The sequence below is a fragment of the Hyaena hyaena genome, unplaced genomic scaffold, assembly GCF_003009895.1.
Source record: "Hyaena hyaena isolate Hyena2069 unplaced genomic scaffold, ASM300989v1 scaffold_27, whole genome shotgun sequence".
In the NCBI taxonomy this organism is placed as follows: Eukaryota; Metazoa; Chordata; class Mammalia; order Carnivora; family Hyaenidae; genus Hyaena; species Hyaena hyaena.
In genome coordinates this window covers 2,106,679-2,112,517 of record NW_024080659.1, presented here as the reverse complement: position 1 = coordinate 2,112,517, position 5,839 = coordinate 2,106,679, and the positions used below count along the sequence as shown (strand labels likewise).

Here is a 5,839-nt window from a genome sequence, read left to right as displayed (position 1 = left end):
TCCATCCATTCTGAAAAGTTACTCGCTACCATTTCTCCAAATACTACTGCTCCCTTATTGTCTCTTTATCTCCCTCAGAGAACTCCATTGAGGCAGAGAGTAGACATTTTCATTCTATCCTCAATATCACTTCACTCCCCCCACCTCCGATATTTTGTATGTCTTTCTTTATTTGCCTTTGGTGTAATTCTTTTAATTCTATCTTTGTATTCGTTATCTATTGCTACATGGGAAATTAACCCCAAGACTTAGCATCTTAACATTTATTATCTCACACAGTTTTTGAGGGTCAGAAATACGAGTGTGGCTTAGCTGCTTGGTTCTGATTCAGGGCCTCACATAAAGCTGGAGTCAAAATGTTGGCTGAGGCTGCAGTCATGGAGAACTTGACTCATGAGGCTGTTGGCTGGAGGCTTCAATTCTTACTCAAGTGAACCTCTCTGGGGGACATAATGAGTTTTCTTGCAACCTGGCCACTGGCCTTCCCAGAGCAAGGGATCCAGAGAGAAGCAAGAATCCACAGTTCTTTTATGACCAAGTGTCCAAAGTCACACACCATAATGTCTACTGTTTTTCTGTTTGTTACATGAAAGGCATTAAGTTCAGCCTGTGCTCAAGGGAAAGAGAACTAGGCATCACCTTTGGAAGGGAATGTCAAGATTTACAAACATTTTGAACCACCAAAATATTTTATTTCATTCTTTTTTTTTCTTAGCTCTGTCTCATCTGCTAGATAGTACACCAATGTATTTCTGAAATCAAATAGTCAATCTTTCTTTTCTAGAATTTTCTTTTTTGTTATTTAAAGCACACGGAGTCATTTTTATTGTGTCTTGTTAATTTTTTAGTCCACTCTTTTACTTTATTTATCTACTTATATTTTAGAGAGAGAGCATGCAAGTCGGGGAGAGAGCCAGAGCGAGAGAAACTGAATCTCAAGTGGGATCCCTGCTCAGCACAAAGCCCGGCTGCCGGTCTCAATCCCTCGACCCTGGGATCATAACCTGAGCTGAAATCAAGAGTTGGACACTCAACCAACCGAGCCACCCAGGCGCCCTAGCTCTCTCATTTTTAAAAGATAAAACCCAGGGTGACTGGGTGGCTCAGTTGGTTAAGCCTCCGACTTCAGCTCAGGTTAACTCACAGTTCCTGGGTTTGAGCCCTGAGTCTGGCTCTGTGCTGACAGCTCAGCCTGGAACCTGTTTCAGATTCTGTGTCTCCGTCTCTCTCTGACCCTCCCCTGTTCATTCTGTCTCTCTCAGAAATAAATAAAACATTAAGAAAGAAAAAAAGATAAAACCCACCTGTTGTGCATTCTGTATCTGAGAATCCCCGTATCTAAAGCCTGTGGATCTGACTTTGCTGGTTCTTACTCAGAAGGACTTCTCTCTTGATTTATTTAAAATGAAATGAGTGTATTTTGACTGGGACTTTATGTGTGGGAAAAGTAGAAGGCCTGGTTTGAGAGTGTATTTCTTTCAGAGAGAATATGCCCCTGCGGGGTTGCTGTGGGTCCTAATAACCTGGGGCATCATAAACTAATGTTTTGACTTGTACGTTCGGGTCTACGCAGGCGGAGTGAACTCCGACTGAAACCCAGGTTCCCTATTATATTCCAAGTACCCTCTAACCAGATTTAATTAATGTTAACGTTTGCGGTATGCTTATTAAAAAAATAAAAAGTAAGAATCTCCCTCCAGTCCTTCTTCCTCCTCATTCCCCAGAGGTAACCACTCTCCTCGGGTTGGTGTGAATAATTCCCATCCATATTTTAATAAGGATAGATCATTAACATACAGAGTATGTGTTGAAATTTTTATGCAATTTGCTTTTTTTTTTTTTTTCCTATGCATCCCTCTAGTGGTGGACAGGTAGCACTTGTTTATATTTTTGTTTTGTTTCCAACTATTAGCAAACAATATCGAGGTCAACACCCAGGCCTTAAGGCTGGGGCCAAACCCACCGAGCTTCTGAGCCTGGGGGGACATTTGCGGCGGAGAGAAGAGCCGGTCCGGAAACGCAACGACACACCTGCTCAAGGGACCAGACCTTGGGACAAAGGGCCCACTTCCTGGACGAGAAGCCCCTGCAGGGGTGAATTCAGTCTTCCTGAAGGTAGTGCTCCCAGAGGGCCCAAGTCCCTTGGGGGGGGGGGGGGGGGCGTGGCTTTGCAGAGGCGGGGGTGGGGAGGATGGGGGTTGGTAACCACAGGTGCCAGCGTTGAATGGAGGCTGGAGTGGTGGGGGTGGCGGGGTGGCCGCCAGTGCGGAGAGACGGTCCCTCTGAGCTTGTCGCGGCGCCTCCTGTCGGTCGCCACAAGCAACCTCTGCCTCTCGCAGTCGCATTTATAAACCCCCGTATTCGCGATGCAAGAAAAAAGAGCGGGGTTTTCTGCCAGTTGGAAGTATAACAGCGCTCGGTGGAGGCCAAATCTCTCCCCTTACGGCTCTGGCCGCGCTTCTCGCCGCCCTCTGGGGAGGGGAAGGGGAAAAAAAAAAAGAAGAGGCAGCCATGACCCCGACGTGACTTGAACACGCAACCTTCTGATCTGGAGTCAGACGCGCTACCATTGCGCCACGAGGTCACAGCGAGCGGACGGCTCCGCGTCGCTGAAGACCTCGCTGCGCCGGCACGGCCCCGCGGCGGGGAACACCCGGGCCGAGGGCCGCGGCCCCTCCGGCGCGTTTCAGGGGAGGAGCTCGGGCGGCCCGCTCCTCGGCTTCCGGGAGACCCGCGCTCCGGGGGCCCCGAGCCCGGGCTGGGCGCGGCGGGCGGCGGCGGCGGCGGGCGGCGTGGAGGGGGGAGGCCGGGGGCGGCCCGGGGAGGCCGGGAGCGGCCCCCCGAATCCCGTGGGGCGGACTCGCCGGGCCCTCCGGCCGCTCCGCAGAAAATGGCGGCGGCCGCCGCGGCGACGGGGTCCGAGGACGCTGCCGGCCCCCGCGGGGAAGGAAGACGGGGTGCGCCCCCCGCCCCCAGGCGGGGCTGTCCCGTAGACTGCAAAAGGAAACCTGTTCTTTGAGGAGGGTCAGAACCGCATCCGAAGAGAGCATCAGAGCCACTGAACACCCCCCGCCCCCCGATCGCCACCGCTAACGGTCGCGTGCGGCGTTTCTTTTTGCAGCGTTTTAGTGGCTGTGTGTGATCCCCAGTATATTTTTGATCTTTGACTTGATGGATAGCACAGAGACGGAGAAGGAGCCGCCACACGTTTCCACGCCGTGTAAATCCTTGCCCGTCCTGCCCGCAGATGGAGAATGGGAACATGAGCACCCCCTTCCGGTCACTTCACATACATTTTTGAGATGGGATTTTATTGTACATAACAGTCTGTCAGTTTCCTCGCTTGTCACTAGGTCGTCCACATATTTTAATGTTTTTTCCTATCATAATTTTAAGCGGCTCATGGTCTACCTCTTGGGAGTCTTAAGTCCCTGCTTTTGGAAAGTATTTTCTTCCTTTTCTTATTAAGAATAATAAAACTATTAAGTGAGTAAAAGAATAAAGAAGTCAGTGAGGGTGAAGGGCATCTCACCATCCTGGTTACCCCCTGGATATGGCCCCCCCGCCCCCCCGCCCCCCCCAGCTTCTCCATGTCAAACAGGACAGGAATCCTGGCAATTTTTGTGTTTGTGGCCAGGTGTGAGCATAGCAGGCTTTTTTTTTTTTTTTAATATTTTATTTATTTCTGAGAGAGTGTGAGCAGGGGAGGGTCAGAGAGAGAGAGGGAGACACAGAATCTGAAACAGGCTCCAGGATCTGAGCTGGCAGTCACCACAGAGCCCGACGCGGGGCTCGAACCCGTGAACTGTGAGATCATGACCTGAGCCTAAGTCGGAGGCTTAATGGACTGAGCCCCCCAGGCGCCCCATAGCAGGCTTTTTAACAGTGACTCCTGAGGCAGCCTCCCCAAAGCTGTCAGAGAAGCAGAGACCAGAAGGTTCTCTCACTGTCCTCAGGGCCAGACACGAGTCAGCTAGCCGCAAATAACTGATTCCAGGTACAGATATCCAGACAGGAGTCACTTCCTTATTGCTTTTGATGGCCCAGGGGGGAATTGGAACTGGGAAGGAATGCCAGCTAGGGAGTGGTGGAAACCGCTTAGCATTGGCCTCAAGGCAAAGTCACTCAGAGGAAAAGCCAGAGCCTTTCCCACTGAGGTCAAGGGTCCAGAATCTCCTGGAAGAAATGCTTCACGCCCACGGCAAGACCAGAGACACTCTTGAATCCCCGTCAGATTTTTGGATACACCCTTCATCATGTCCCCGCCCTTCTCCATAAACGTAGAACCAATGGCCAATTTTTATTCTAAGCTAGTGTGGTAATGCAATCAGATGAAAGGATTAAAGAGATTTGTGCAGATATAGTTAAAGGGTCCTTTTAAAAGTTAGACTCCTGCTTGCCAGGGCCAACTAAAGTGACAGGCATGAGGCATTACACTGACGTGCAGAGCCGAAGTTTTGATACTTTTTGATTTTATCTTGCACTCTTTTGATTTTGATACTTTATCTTGCACTCTTTTGCATTGATATGTTTTTTTTTAACATATTGCATTATTCTTATATTTATCTTGACTGCTGAGTTTTTTTCAGAGCCACCCACACTTGTGTTTTGCACCCAGGAGAATGCCTCACTGGCCTCACCATCATCCCAGCCTGCGGCTCACAGCCATTCTGTGATTGCCCAGAAATCACACAGAACTGCTTTTTTACCTTGGAACTAAACTCTATTAAAACACACACACAACCTCTGTTTAAAGACACAGAAAAATGCCAAAATTATGAAAGTCATTGTCCCTTTAAATACCAAAAAAAAAAAAAAGGTAATTGCCACATTAGCAAAGTGTGGGGGAAACGGTGAATGTTTAGGAGAATTGACTGAAGACTGAAACAGAATGGAAATTGATACTCTGCTGTTTGGATTGTAATGTAGCAAACGCTTCTGCCCAGGCATTTCCTCCTCTAGAGAATAAACACTAAAAGAAACAGTAGGGGCCCCTGGGTGGCTCAGTCGGTCAGTTGAGCATCTGATTCTTGATTTGGGCTCAGGTCATGATCAGGGATGTAGTACTCAGGGATGTAGTAGCGAGAACTCCAGAAATAGATGCTATGGAGAAGGCAGGCTGCAGAAACTATAGCAAGGGCTGCCTCACCCCTGAGAAAAACAGGTTAACTTTGGCTTCTCAGTCTCTCCTTAGTGTGGCATCATCTCAGACCCATGCAACCTTTCCATCCCTTAGAAAAACTTTTTACTTGGTTTCTATTTTCTAAGGGGCTGAAAATGATCAAACTCCCCAAAGCCCAACAAAGATGTCCTCGAGCTTTCTGCTTTACACGTTCCTTTTCCAGCAAATGCCAACAGGGACTTAAATACTGAGAGAAGGGTAATGCTCTGTGGAGTGGGTTTTCTTTCTCTAGAATGCAGCTCTGGGGAACAGCCTCATTGCAGGCTGGGTGCTTGGGGGTAACACTTGTGAAAAGAACCGGGAGGAAGCTGACCGGGAGGAGGGTGGGGGGAGCTGTCAGGTCCTGATGTAGACCGATGCGGAACTTGGACAGAGACTGCCTGGGGAGGAACCCCGTCGGAAGGCGCCTTGCTCAGTACGGGGCAGGACCACCCGGGAGGGAGTGCAAGCGTATGTAGTAGCCAAAAGCTAACAGCTGGAGACTGTCTGCTTGCTTCTCCACTCTTCAGAAGGAAAAACACCCTGGAAACTGGTGGAACACTTAAAATTTCACTGGGAGCCAGGGTGGCGTAATCCAGAGCCCTGGCCTCCTGATTAACGGACAGTAAAGGCCACTCATAAACCAGTGAGGGGAACATGGACGTTGAGTCTGGCTGC

At 49.5% G+C, this 5,839-nt stretch overlaps 1 non-coding gene across 1 annotated transcript; it reads right to left on the bottom strand.

The window, feature by feature from the left end:
- Positions 1 to 2,512: 2,512 nt before the first annotated feature.
- Positions 2,513 to 2,584, bottom strand: TRNAW-CCA. Its single transcript has one exon. It is a non-coding gene; the product is annotated as a tRNA-Trp (tRNA).
- Positions 2,585 to 5,839: the final 3,255 nt, after the last annotated feature.